The sequence below is a fragment of the Hesperophylax consimilis genome, chromosome 16, assembly GCF_061612785.1.
Source record: "Hesperophylax consimilis isolate HC1 chromosome 16, BYU_Hcon_1.0, whole genome shotgun sequence".
NCBI classification, from domain to species: Eukaryota; Metazoa; Arthropoda; class Insecta; order Trichoptera; family Limnephilidae; genus Hesperophylax; species Hesperophylax consimilis.
Window position 1 is genome coordinate 30,100,943 of NC_142851.1, and position 14,203 is coordinate 30,115,145.

Below are 14,203 nucleotides of genomic sequence, written 5' to 3' on the forward strand. Positions count from 1 at the left end.
CAGTCATACAACTTTACGGAGGGAATAAACGATTTCCAGCTTTTTCCTCCTATTACCACTGCCTCAGTGAGAGCCTTTATTAAAGTCGTGGGGTCAATTATAAATCTAGACTTTATAGTATTTTTAGTATAAGAGTTTTTATTCTTTATTGTGATATTTATTACCAATTTTATTGTTGTTTGCGCTTTACCCAGTTAACGTTCTCGACTTTACCCAGGGTTGTAAATCCTGCTACTTTTGGTGATAATTTGCGTAAGCGGAGAAGCTTAGAACAGATAGGTTACTAGATAGAATATAATTAATCTTTCGAAAATAAGAAAAATATGGTTTGAAAGGGAAATATGTAAGTACGAATGTTAGAAGGAGCACGCTATTTAAGCGAAAATATTTATTAAAGCGCAATTTGTTTAGAATACAGTACAAATCTCTCGATAAAAGCTTTTCAGTTCCATTTAAAGATACTATAACAGAACAAAATGTGTTTTTAATAATTTTCGGAGCATACTTTGTACTGTTTTGTTCATCGAGAGATTTCATGTATAGATATTTACCGTTTCAGCTCTATAAATGTACAGATATTATCTTCGAAAATAACATTTTTTCTTTAAATTTAGTGACAATTTTATTTCACTATTTTTTTAGGAACTTAAAAAATTTAAAGTATTCAAGAGAAAAATTTTATCAATCCGTAGAAATTCGGAATGCGAAAGCTTAAAAAACTGAATTAATCTCACTTTTGTATGTTAGTTCTGATGCATTGAGGACGAGTTGTTTCACAGAATTTGAACAAAACATGAAATTTCAATGTTGATTTTCAAGTTCTGTGCAGGTTCTATCCAAGTTCTGTCATCATTTCAGTTTTGTGAAAAAATTGGCCAATAATGATATAACAAAAAAAATTGAATAAAACATTCACAGCGCCTGAAAATCTACTTTGAAATTTGATGTATTATTCAAATTCTGCCAAACAACCTGTCCTCAATGTTCTCTCAAAGTTTTTGATCTCGTTACGGTAAGTTAAGTGGCTTGAAGTAATTTTTGGAGAAGAGAAGAGCAAATGATACGAGATAAAGTTATTTGTAATTTTTTTTATACTAAAACCATAGAAAAATAAAAATGGAACTTGCATTATTTAGGGTATCTATCACTGAAAGCATTGAAACAAAAAAATACGATATGAGCTTGTAATACAACAAAAAATGGGGTATATGAATCCGTTAAAAATGTGTGGAACATTTAAAGTTTGTTTTTCTGATTATGGTTATCGTACTAAAAATATATAATTTTCGTTCATAATTATTGATATAAAAGCGATCTGAAACGGTTCCAACTGTCTACAACGTCATTATGACATAGAAACCGCCAATGTCTGGTAAGACGGCTGTCACCAACATTGCCCGGCGTGACGTGAACGACGCACAGTGGGCTGAAAATCGTCTTTCATAGACACAGAGACTTGAATTTTCAAGGGTATTTTTTTTGGCTAGAAATGGATTCTGCTGATCATAACTATGCTATAAAATTTCGTATGAAGCAATTGCATGTAGAAATGAACGAGTTATCATTTTTTTAAGAAAAAATTGTATGGCACTGACATTAAAAATGAGGCTTAAAAAAAAATCGCATGTTGCGCCACAATACGAAGTATGTCAAAAATACAAATAAATAGTACCTAGTATATCTGTGTGTAAGGATATAATGGCCAACCTTATGATTCCAGAGATAGCCTCATTTTTAATGTCAGTGTCATACAAATTTTTCATAAAAAAATGATAACTCCTTCATTTGTACACGCAATTGCTTCTTACGAAATTTTATAGCATAGTCAGCAGAATCCATTTCTAGCCAAAAAAAAGACCATTGAAAATTCAAGTCTCTATGTCTATGGAAGGCGATTTTCAGCCCACTGTACGACGCCGAATCGACAAGTCGAAAATGGCAGATTTAATCGCTATAGAAAGTATATTCGTCAATTTGAAAACAAATATATTGTGAAGTGAAGACGTTCTACATCACACCATATATGGATAACTCCTTAATTTTGAAACATTCTTCCCTTTGAAATGTTATAACCTTTAATTACGTCTACTGATAATTATCAAAATCACCTACAAGAATCATTGTGAAAGAAATGTTGTAATGTTGAAACGGGTTAAGTACGTCATTAGAATTTCTTCAAATCGATATTGAACCTTTAAATAGTTCCATATTATCAGTAAATTCACCGTCAAAGAGTCCAAACCACCAACATTACTCACTCAAATATACATTAGGGATAATGGTGACATTCGATTTGGATAGCCAAATTCAATCCCGGCGCAAGATGCTATCGGGAGATGCACATCGCCGCTGGTCCTTCACAGCTTGCAGCACACAGAACCTCGCGCCAGTGCTGTCTCATGTTCAAATAATACATAAATTGTTTATTAACTTAAATATTTTACATATATAATTGTTGTTCAATGTTCATCGGTATGACGTGACTCCCTGCTACATTATTTTGGTGTGTGGAATTTGCGGCAGTCCGTGGCAGACACGTGGAAGATACGTGGCAGACATGTGGCTACCGCAATAGCGTAGCGAATCTAGGAGTAAAAAAAAAGTATTTTTACAAAGACAATATATATATGTGTATTTTTTTTAGGTTTGGCTGGGGATTAAACCTCCCTATCCAGGAACTGGAGTCGACAGCTTTACCAACCTCCAACCGACATTTATTTCAGAGAAATGCGAATATGTCCGCCTGTGTATACGTGATGGCCAGCAAAATTTGATAGAATGTATTGTCATTGATAACAAGTCTATCTGCCGAATTTCAGTTCGGCTGGACATTGGGAAGTGAGTACACTTCCGTTTCCAAGACTTGCATTCGTTCATCACAGAAAACAAAAGTGAATTTCAAATGGACATATTTAACAATAACAGTCTGTTTAGTAAAGAGTTATTTTTTAAACTTAGTTTTCCAATATTTAGGACACTGAATATATCAAAGTATAGAAGTTTTCGTTAGCTCAATTTTTTCTTACTTTTGCTGAAATTGATCAAACGATGATGAATAATTAAAATATCGGTAATATTTCTTATACAGATAATTCATTTCATTGAATTCACTCTGCGGTCTATGTGTCAAAATTGTTCACGTAAATTAGTGACAAGCATTTTATTTCAAACTATACATCACTCGTCAAAAAATATTCGGTACATTGATTAGAATGCTTAAAAGTTCAACGTTCCATAAACGCGATGTCATCACTTATCTGAAGTTCAAGACCGACTAGAGTACATGCTTGTCAACACACAAAATATCAGTAACAACGAATGTCAACAATTAATCGCCGCCATTCGCAAAACTATCTTTGCTCGATTGCACCGACTTAATCACGTGACAGTATGTATGTCATAGTTCTAACCGAAAACCGGCCACAATAACACTTGCTCCGTGCAATTCTCAACTCTAAAATTCAAAATAGCGTTTTTCATTAAGAAAATAAGTGCTCAATCGACGTAGAAAGTCAAGGGCTTTCCGCCAATTTATCAGTTTCATAATATTAAAACTTAAAATCAACGTAATTATATGGTTTAGTGTTTTTGAAAGTGACAGTTCGGCCCGGTCCAAAGGACCCGGTCTTTAAGTTAGTGTTTTAGTACTTAAGTCAGTTCTAATCTAGTAAATAAGAGACCACCCAGAAGTTAAAAAACATTTCCCATCGAGTGAAATCTGGCACGGTCAATTCAGCATACTTTTAGATTCCTTTTTTTGTGTTAATTTTGACGTTTATGTTTGCGGTAGTTTTTGACAGTTGACGTTTGTTTTCGCGGCTGTACCGAGTGAAGTGTATAATATTATTAACTTGTGCTTAGTAGAGGATAATAGTTATATGTTTACAAAGTGAACAATAACGCAGAGAAGACCACTCCAGAATTACCTTCCATCATCTATGGATCAACCGGACGATAACGTACGCCGAAGGAAGAAGAGAGGCGGCGCCCCCCCGCACTCTCCCACAACCGCCGCCGCCGAGATCCCGGGCACCAGCTGCAGCAGTCCCAGGCTAGAACTAGGTGATATTTCGGACGAGGATTCGGACAATTCTGAAGAATACTTTAGATCTGGGAAAGAAGCTCTAAGCGATGTCCAGATGGCGCTGGAGGAATTGCAGGACACTTTAGCTGAAAAGCAATGTAAGGTAAGCAAGGAGCAGCAACTAAAAATTGCCAGAAACGTAACCTACGTAATTGGTGCTGTATCACAACTTACATTGGACAGAGAAAAACTGAGAGCTGATCTGACTACTGCCCAGGCTGGTTTGAAAGTGGCCCAGGCGGAAAAACGTTCGGTTGAGGACTGCAACCGTCACCTCGCGGAGAAAATTCAGCAGCTAGAGGCGGACCTAGGACCTGTGATGCGACGTGTCGCTGAAGCTACTGAGGCGACCATGTCATTTGCGGACATCACCAAAATAAAAACTAAAGATGCGACTCCATTGCCGATCACTCGTACAGGACAAGCAGTAGGACCTACAAAGCCTACTATATGCGTTTTTCCTAAGCTGGATAGCATTAAAGACAGCGAGGAAACAAAACAAAATGTAAGAAAAACTTTAAAGCCCTCAGCTTTAGGTGTCCGAGTAACCGGCATGAGAAACATACGAAATAAGGGAGTAGCGATTCATACTGCCAGTGTTGAAGACCAACAAAAATTATTAATTGCGCTCACTAATACGAATTCAAGTACTTTAAGCGCACGACTACCAGCAAAAAGACATCCCAAGGTAATATTTTTCAATGTACCTAGAGAGTTATCCGATGAGAGCTTCCTGAATAGCGCTTTAGCTGGAATTCCAAACATGGAGCAAATGGACACTGGAGAGATGATTTCGAATTGCCGACTCAGCCATTTGGCTGGCGCTCGATCTGGCTCAACCTGTCATCGAGTGTATGAGGTTCCGGCTAAGCTACGTCATCTGTTAGTAGAACAGGAACGGGTATTCGTGGATTGGACGGTGTGCCGTGTACGAGATTTTATAGGGCTTACTGTGTGCTCTAATTGCCAGATGACTGGACATTCATTCAAATTTTGTAAGGAAAAACCAAGATGCGCTCACTGCGCCAAGGAAGGACACGGACGTGAATCGTGCCCAAGCGCTGAAGCCAAGCCGGTATGTGCAACATGCACGAGGTTCGGTAAGGCCGCGGACCACCCGACGGGAGACAAGGAATGCCCAGCTTATCAAGCAGCACTATCCAGGGACTTGGCAACCATCGACTATGGCTTTAAATAATTATATAGAAGATGACTGTGAAGTGGACTTTATAAGAACAAACAATTTGAATCAATGGGTAAAAATGAAACGTAAAAGTGAGATAGGAGATTTAATTTGCATCCAAGTTAATATTAGATCAATATGTAAATATTGGGATGTATTACATGTATACTTAAATAGTTGCTGGGAGTTTGTAGACATTTTAATGCTATGCGAAACTTCCATACAAACTGACCTTATTGATTTATATGAGATACCGGGCTACACATGCTATAACTATTGCCGCACTAACAAGTCAGGTGGGGGCATTCTACTATATGTTCGGAATAATATTGTATTCAAACAAAAACAACTAGAATCGTTTTATTTTGAAAATGTATTCGGTGTAATTACTCTTCCAAATAAAGAAAATATTAGTATTTTAGCAATATATCGACCGCCGAATCTTAGCAAACAATCATTTATTGGGGAAATAACATCTGTTTTGACAAGTTTCATAGATCCTCTCGATAATGTTTTGTTCTTTGGGGATGTTAATCTAAATTTGATGAATTACCAAGATCCTGCTGTAATCTCATATGAAAATATTCTAGCTAGCAATTACTTAATCAAGTGTATAGACGGCGTGACTAGAGAAGCAATTGTAGACGGACGCGTTACACGCTCATGCATCGATCACATTTATGTTAGGTACAATAACGGGCATAAACAAGTGGACGCGTTATCAGCGTGCGTATGCGAGATTGCTATAGCAGATCATTACATGGTCGCAGTTAATATTAAATATGACGAGCAAAAGGAACCTTTAAACATTGCGAAGGAGATTATTGTTTTGTCCCAAAAACGTATAGACAGCCAAATACATAAAATAAATTGGAATTCCTTACTTGATGAACAAGACAGTATTACACTGTATCAAAAAATTAAAAACAATTTTATTAACCTATACGAAAGGTGCACAGTATCATTCCTGAAAAAACCGAATAAAAGACCAAACAGGATCAAAAATTGGATAACTACTGATATTTTAGAGAAAATTAAAAAAAGAGATTTGCTATTTCGAAGGTGGAAGAATTCACCAACCAATAAAAATTACGAAAATGAATACAAGGCCTTTCGAAATAATGTTAACAAACTAATTACTAAACAAAAATCTTATTTTTTTAAAGATAAATTTAAAACATGTTTCAATAATACTAAAAAAACGTGGGATGAGATAAATAAAATTTTAGGAAGAAAAACTAAAAGCAATTGTGATGAAGTCATCTCGCGATATGTGATAAAAGATCAGACAGTGGAAAGTGTAACTAACCAATATGTGAATTATTTTTCAGATACTATATGTCATATGTTGCACAAGTGTGATTTTAAAGCATCTAATATTGATACAGTAGAATTACCTCACAGTATGTACCTACCTAAAGCAACTATCACGGAGATAACAAATATTGTTAAAAAAATTAAAAACTCAAAATCTGCTGCAATGGATAGTATAAGAATGCACGACATAAAAAAACATATAAATATTTTAGCCCCAATTATTACGCACTTAGTAAATAGACTTATTACTCAAGCAGAAATACCTGATGATCTAAAGTGTGCTATAATTAGACCTATTTACAAAGGTGGAGTACACTCAGAGATAGGAAACTATCGACCTATCAGTATCTTGCCTGCACTTGAAAAAATCTTTGAAAAATATATTTCTTTAAAATTAAACAAATACTTACAGAAATTTTCCATTATAGACAAAAATCAATATGGCTTTCAAAAGAAAAAGAGTACTGAAATATTATTACAGGATTTCTCGAATTATGTAAATAATGAATTAAATAAAAAAATGCATGTTTTAGTATTATTTATCGATAATTCCAAGGCGTTTGACACAATTAATCCGCAAAAATTATTAAATATTCTAGAAGCAATAGGAATCAGAGGAAATCTACTAAATTTATTTAAAAATTATCTATCTAATAGACATATCTGTGTAAAAATATTTGAAAAACTGAGTGGGAAAAAAAAAATGTACGCCGGTGTCCCGCAGGGGTCAATTTTGGGACCCACCCTCTATATAATATTTGTATCAATAATGAGTAAACTATTCTCACATGTTAAACACTTTGTATATGCTGACGACACGGCACTGGTCATATCGTATGAACAATTATATACTGCGATTAAATATATGCAAGAAGACTTTATATCTCTGATTAAATGGTGTCATGACGTAGGATTAATTATAAATACAAAAAAAACTAAACTCATGCACATAAGATCTCCACATGCAAAAGTTTCCATCATGCCTGAAATAATTTCTCATAACTTTACCTGCATCCATCAAAATATTGTGCAGCCCTGCTCATGCGAAACGATTGAGCTAGTAAACGAATATGTTTATTTGGGCGTGACTGTTGATTGCTACTTTAAATGGGACATACAAATACACAAAATTTGTAAACGGCTGCGGGCGATAGTGGGTAGAATATACAAATTGAAGTGTTTCGTTCCTGTGAATACCTTAAGAATTATTTACATGTCACTCGCGGAATCAACTTTAAGATATGGAATAACTACTTGGGGACATTCTTGCAAAACAAATTTAAATTACGCACAATCAATACAAAATTCTATCGTTAAATTACTAGTTAAAAAAAATATTTTTTCGCAAAGACGAAACATTTCACTTTTGTATCAAAATTTAACAGTTTTGCCGGTGCAGGCCTTATTGTGGTATAAAATATTAATTCAGCACATATCTGACTCTGAGTATAAGAGGAAAGTTGAACATGGGCACAATACTAGGTTCACAAAGAATGAAGGCATGCTTGTACCTAAACATAATAATAAATACGGACAGCGAACCCTTGAGTATAATGTGCCTAAAATATATAATATGCTACCTGGTAATATTAAGAAATGCGAATTTCCAAATAGAGTCAGATATTTGCTGAAAACGTGGCTACTAGGTAGAAATAATTTGTATTAGGCGATTTAATGTGTAAGTTTATTGTTATTGTATAAATTAAGGTCTAAGTTGTAATCTGTAAAAAGTTGTAATAAAAATCCTGTTTGACAAACTACTTAACTGTAGTTTAACGGGATATATATGAAATAAAAAAAAAAAAAAAAAAAAAAAAAAGTCGCGCGTTGGCCTGTAGGCCTGTCGTGTCAGCCTTGTCAAAAGTTAACGTTTATGTTCATGTGTTAAAAAAATGCATCAAGGATGCAATTGAGCGCAAGAATTTCACCCAGTTTCCACTGCACTGCCCCGACAGGTCGACCCACCGCCCCGGGATTCAATTTGCCTCGGATCCAAGATACCCCGCATCCCTTCGCTACCTCAGCCACCTGGCTAGTGGTCCATGAGCCGTGATGCCTCCATTATGGCGAGATAGATTTAATTTATGTTCATTACACGACCCAGATGGCCGCGCCGCAACGCCCGCATGTTCAATAAGATTACATCATTATCTACTAAGCTTGCACGAGGTGATTGCTTCCGTAATTAAAATGCAGGATCAATTAATACTACGCATTATCATTGGGATTGTGGTGGACAAAGGACAATATGAACATGTCATGACGCGCTGTTTTTAGTGTTTTAATCAGTGTATTATGTAGATTTTAGATATTTCTAATAGCTTTAACAATATTAAAGGCTTTGTTTATAGCATTGACTAAGATACAGCGAAATTTATTTATTAACTAGCGTGAATGTAGAACTATTGTAGAATTTGTGGATCAAAGCAAAAAACAAACGTGGTCAATTTTAGAGACCTTCAAAAATTTGCCTCTCCAATGAACACAGTTTAAAAATTACGATAACTGTCAATTTTTTTAAAAAAGAACGTGTGCTTTTCAAATATGGAATTAAAATAAAATTTGGTTCTGACTTAATTTATCGCTTGTCTGAATTGTTCCCAAAATCGATTCCAATTTTGAAAATTATACTTAAGATTCAGTAGTAGGTTTGAAAGGATATTACATTTTTTTTATCGATGAAATCATATAATTAACGTTTCATATAATTAACGTTATTAACGTTTCATATAATATAATTAAAGTTATTATTACAGGAATTATCTTAAAATATATCGTATATAATAAATCTATTTTAGGAACTTTAAAACTTAAATTACTCTCGAGATATACATTATAGAAATACATTCGGAATGCGAAATTCTACAGTTCACTGAACCGGAGTTACAGGTAGATTCGCAATCGAAACTTGTATTTTTTTCTCATTATTATAGCGATCAGCTATGCAGAACAGATAAATGAAGACAATAGTGTGTAAAAAAGGTGCCTTTGTATAGGTGCCAAGGTAAGGAGTCTTACCCAGCGTACATTTCGGCGTTAGCTCAGGTGGTAGAGAATAGAGTTCCATATCTTCAGGTTTCAGGTCAGCCAATGGGCTTTTACACGGGGAACAAATGCCAAGTTGACCACTCCATATTCGTCAAAAGAAACACAAAATAGGAGTATGAAAGTATATTCACAAGCACAATTACATTACAGATACACAAATGAGAAGGGTTATTAACATCCTAAATATTTCTAGCTGTTTGTTAGGAACAATCTTTCTCTATAGTTAAGAGTTCTGGCTGGCAAGCCTAGATGTTGACACGATTCTAATCATAAAAGCACATGTGGAGAAATGGTAATTAATCAGCTTACATGAATTGCAGGAAGAACAACACGTACATGTTGAATCACTAATATGGCGGGATATCTTCTGTATTGTACGCGCCATTGCGCGTGCGATTCTCCATCGTAAATTGGTACAAAATTAGATACCGGTTTTTAGAGTACTTGCACAAAAATAGCCGTTTATTCGGGCGCGCTACGAGAGCGTCTTTGTTAATTGCAAAGCACACATATTGTCAAGGCCGAGGTTAGATTTTAAGTGTGGCCGTTGATGATTTCGTCAGCCAGCGTGCGCGTGCATTGTGCAGTTTACCAACTTAACCGTGCGCAATGCGGATGCATGCGCACAGCGAACAATGGTGACAGCTGACAGCTAACTAATTTGAATTCGCGGGAGTTTTTAAACGTGTTGATTTGTTACGTGACACATCCCCGCCCGCCCGAGAAAAAAACATAAAACATAAAACACATAGTGACACAATAAGACAGTGCATAGTAACATATGACATGACAAGACAAGACAAAACATAGTAACATATGACATGACAAGACAAGACAAAACATAGTAACATATGACAAAACAAGACAAAATAAAGCATAGTAACATATGACATGACAAGACAAGACAAAACATAGTAACATATGACATGACAAGACAAGACAAAACATAGTAACATATGACATGACAAGACAAGACAAAACATAGTAACATATGACATGACAAGGCAAAACATAACATTGTACATGATATTATGAAGAAAAAAAAATGACTCTAAGTTTATCATTGGTCTGGGAAGCTAAGATTTGCGAAGCGTAGTTTGTTTGTTTGTTTGCGTAGTGGTCGGAGTTTGAATTGCGTTGCACTTGTTATTTTCACTAACACATGACCCATTGAGATTACACTCAAATGAACACTAGGGTCTTGGAAAAAGAACACGGAGTGGAACTTTGTTGTTGCGGAGGGGTTCTACTATCACAGAGGTCAAAATAGGTGCTTCAGGTTTGTAGAAATGCCAGAATGGATCCATGCTGGCAGTAAGCAAGGTTATACTGGTTATTAAAGCGTGCAGGGCTGCGAATAACATGGGTTGGTGCCAAGTGGAGATTGGTGGTGAGTATGCACAAACGGCAATTGGTGAGTCTGCACGAACGGCATTTGGTGAGTCTGCACGAACGGCGACTGGTTGGTCTGCGTGTTTTAGTATTTGCAATACTATGCGTGTTTCAGTGCATGATGGAGCAAAAGACAACAGTTGATTTGGCAGGAACGGGCAACTAACCTGGAGCTGACATGCTCGGAGGTTGTTTTTTGGAAAGTGTCATTATATTGAGAGACAACTTTGTTCGCAACTGCACAAACGGCTCACACTTAATTGAGTTGGGTGTGGTCGGGTGCTTTTTATATAACGAGGCTGAAGAGAGGGGACCTCCGTGACGGTAGTGAAGGCGGCAATGAAGAGGGCTCAGCTGGTGATGAGAGAGGCTGCTGGGTTTCTTTTTAGTCCAGGAGTAAATTATTATTAGAACAAAATTCTTGAAGTTAACCTGCCTAGTAGACCAATGATGAAAAAATGGTTGGAAAGAAACAAATGTGCCTTGGGGAGAAGAAAGAGATTTGCTTGCCAGAAACCAGAGAAAGAGAAAGATAGAGATGTTCCTAACTAGTTGAGATTTTACAAATGTAAAAATGTTTTCGTATCAAGAGGTGACTCTGTATAGTCCATTCAGTGCAATAGTAATGAATACAAATCCACTGATACAAGAACATGTTTGTGCAGTGAGACAGAAAATAACTTCTTTGAAAGCAATTGACCTTTCATGGTCAATGTCATCGCTAAAGCGGTAACAACGTAAGGCTTTCAAAGAAGAAAACATAGTGAAGATATTTCATTGAAGGGTGAAGGGATGATGGAAGAAGGGGTGAGAAAAAAAAAGTTGTGGATGAGGTTTGTCCTATTTGACAGACGATAAGCCAATGCTTATCGTACTATTTCCAAATCCGAGAATAATTTTCTACAATATGTACATGGTGAAAGTGATGAAGAAAAAGAAACGATTGAGTACAGAAATCTGCTGAAAACTGGCTAGAGTCCGGATTCGATCTTCAGGAGAGAGCGAAATATATTTGACAGCAGGTTTCCCGACTCATTACATTTACAAGAAAGTGTGATGAAACATAACATATAACATAATACAATTCTAGTCTTTCATGTGTATTGGACGAAAGACTAGGGGTCGTTTTAATCTTCTACAGGTTTGTGAGAAAATGACAGACCCTTGCTCAAATTTCACAAACCTGGGAGTTTTCTTATTCGTTTCCCAGTCGACGAATTACGTGTTTTTGTGTCATGTCCCGATTGACCTCCTACGACACGATACCTCATAATCAAAAGTGAAGCCGATGATTAGTCCATGGTCAATGGATAGTAGATAGTTCTTGGGTTTAGTTACAAGAAGTCCACAGGCATCAGTTCAACCAAAATTTGCTGAATGCACAGCTTCAATGTTATTTTTTTTTTTTAAAACTTCTCTTCCAAGAGGGAAATTTCCTGCTGTTTGGCAAGTTTAACAAAGGTTTCAAATGTTTTAAAAATGACAAGACATATCCGGGTAAAAATGATCTACGTCAGGTAGTTCAAGTATAAACAGGTGGCAATCTTATTTAAGAAAAACCAATTGATATTATATTGTTCACACGAATCACGGTAAGTATTATGACGTCTTCACGTATCATGTAAAAAATTGAACGATTTAAAAAAGGACGAGCCCAGTATTGAAAGGATGTAAGACAGTAGGTATTTATAACAAAACATTGAGACAAATTACCTATTCGCTGAGTTGGCGAAGAAAAATAAGTGATTATGACGAACTACTCGTATAGCGTTGGATTTTATAAAGTTCGCACGTATCATGGTGGATTTTATAACGATCTCTCGTATCATGGTGGAAAGACAAATTTACGTTCAAATTGATAAAGAAGTTTCCATTTCAATACAGACGGCATATGCACAAAATACACAATAAACATACACGGTGATGTCGATAGTTATTGGTACCAGCATAATACAAAGGTAACATGACAAGCAGATACAATTGTACAAGACATGTGATGTGATAGTAGTAATTACTTACACAGCGCACAAATATAGCGAAATAGACCTATTGGTTTTACTTACTCTTTGCTTACAATATACTGTGATGACACAACCATAAGTTGAGTTTACACGGTATGTGATGACACAAACATAAGTTGAGTTTACACGATGTGTGATGACACAAACTTATGCTGAGTTTACACGGAAGGTTGGCAATAATACAAGACATATGCCTACAAGGATGTTTTATACAAGACAAAAAAATATGAATATAGCAAAAGAGACCTATTTGGTTTTACTTACTCTTTGCTTACAATAAAAAGGTTTGTAGTGGTTTATTTAAGACCTGATTGGGTTTTACCTACTTAAAATGACCAAACAAAATGTATAAGGAAACACACTTGGTGTTACCACAATTGCCACAACCACGAATGTTGTGAACTATACATGTTATACATTTTTATATACAAAGGGGGGCACCTAGAGACACAGGATAACTTAATATGAGTGACCTGGCTTGGTGTATTTGATAAGGCAAATTAATGTCATTCAAGACAAAATAAAGTGCAACAATATAAAAGATTTGGGTCAGGAAATTGAGATCCTATGATTTTACATACTCAATGTGACCGAAAGGTGTTATACATGGTACATTGTTATTGATGAGGAAGACAAATCGGAACTTGTTTTTCTTTACAACAACTATTTTCAGAATTGACGTGTCAATATCAAATTCTGAAAAAAGACTAGAGCAAATGGGATAGTTGAGCGCCATTCAATTTTTGGGAAACTGAAATAACTTTAAACATGGTAATTGTAACTTATATTTGTTACACCTGTGTAACTTGAATCAAATGACGATACCGAACTGGAATTTACACACGCATTATGATTACAAATTACAGGGGTAGAACATTCACCTCAATTGGGTGTATGTTGCAAAGGGTTATTGTTTTATGTACGATGGAACCCATTAGAACAAATATGAAGAACAACTGCAAGAACATGAGCAAAGAACAATATAAAATGATATGACAAGAAAACTTGGTGTGTTGGGAACAGGGAATGGAGAACATTTTTGAGTATCGCGCGTACCAAAAATACAAACCGACATTGAGGAGGTGTCTCTTTTCTGAAATGATCAGTTTCAAAAAAGGTGTATACATGAGCAAAAGTGAAACGTGAGAAAAAAAATAG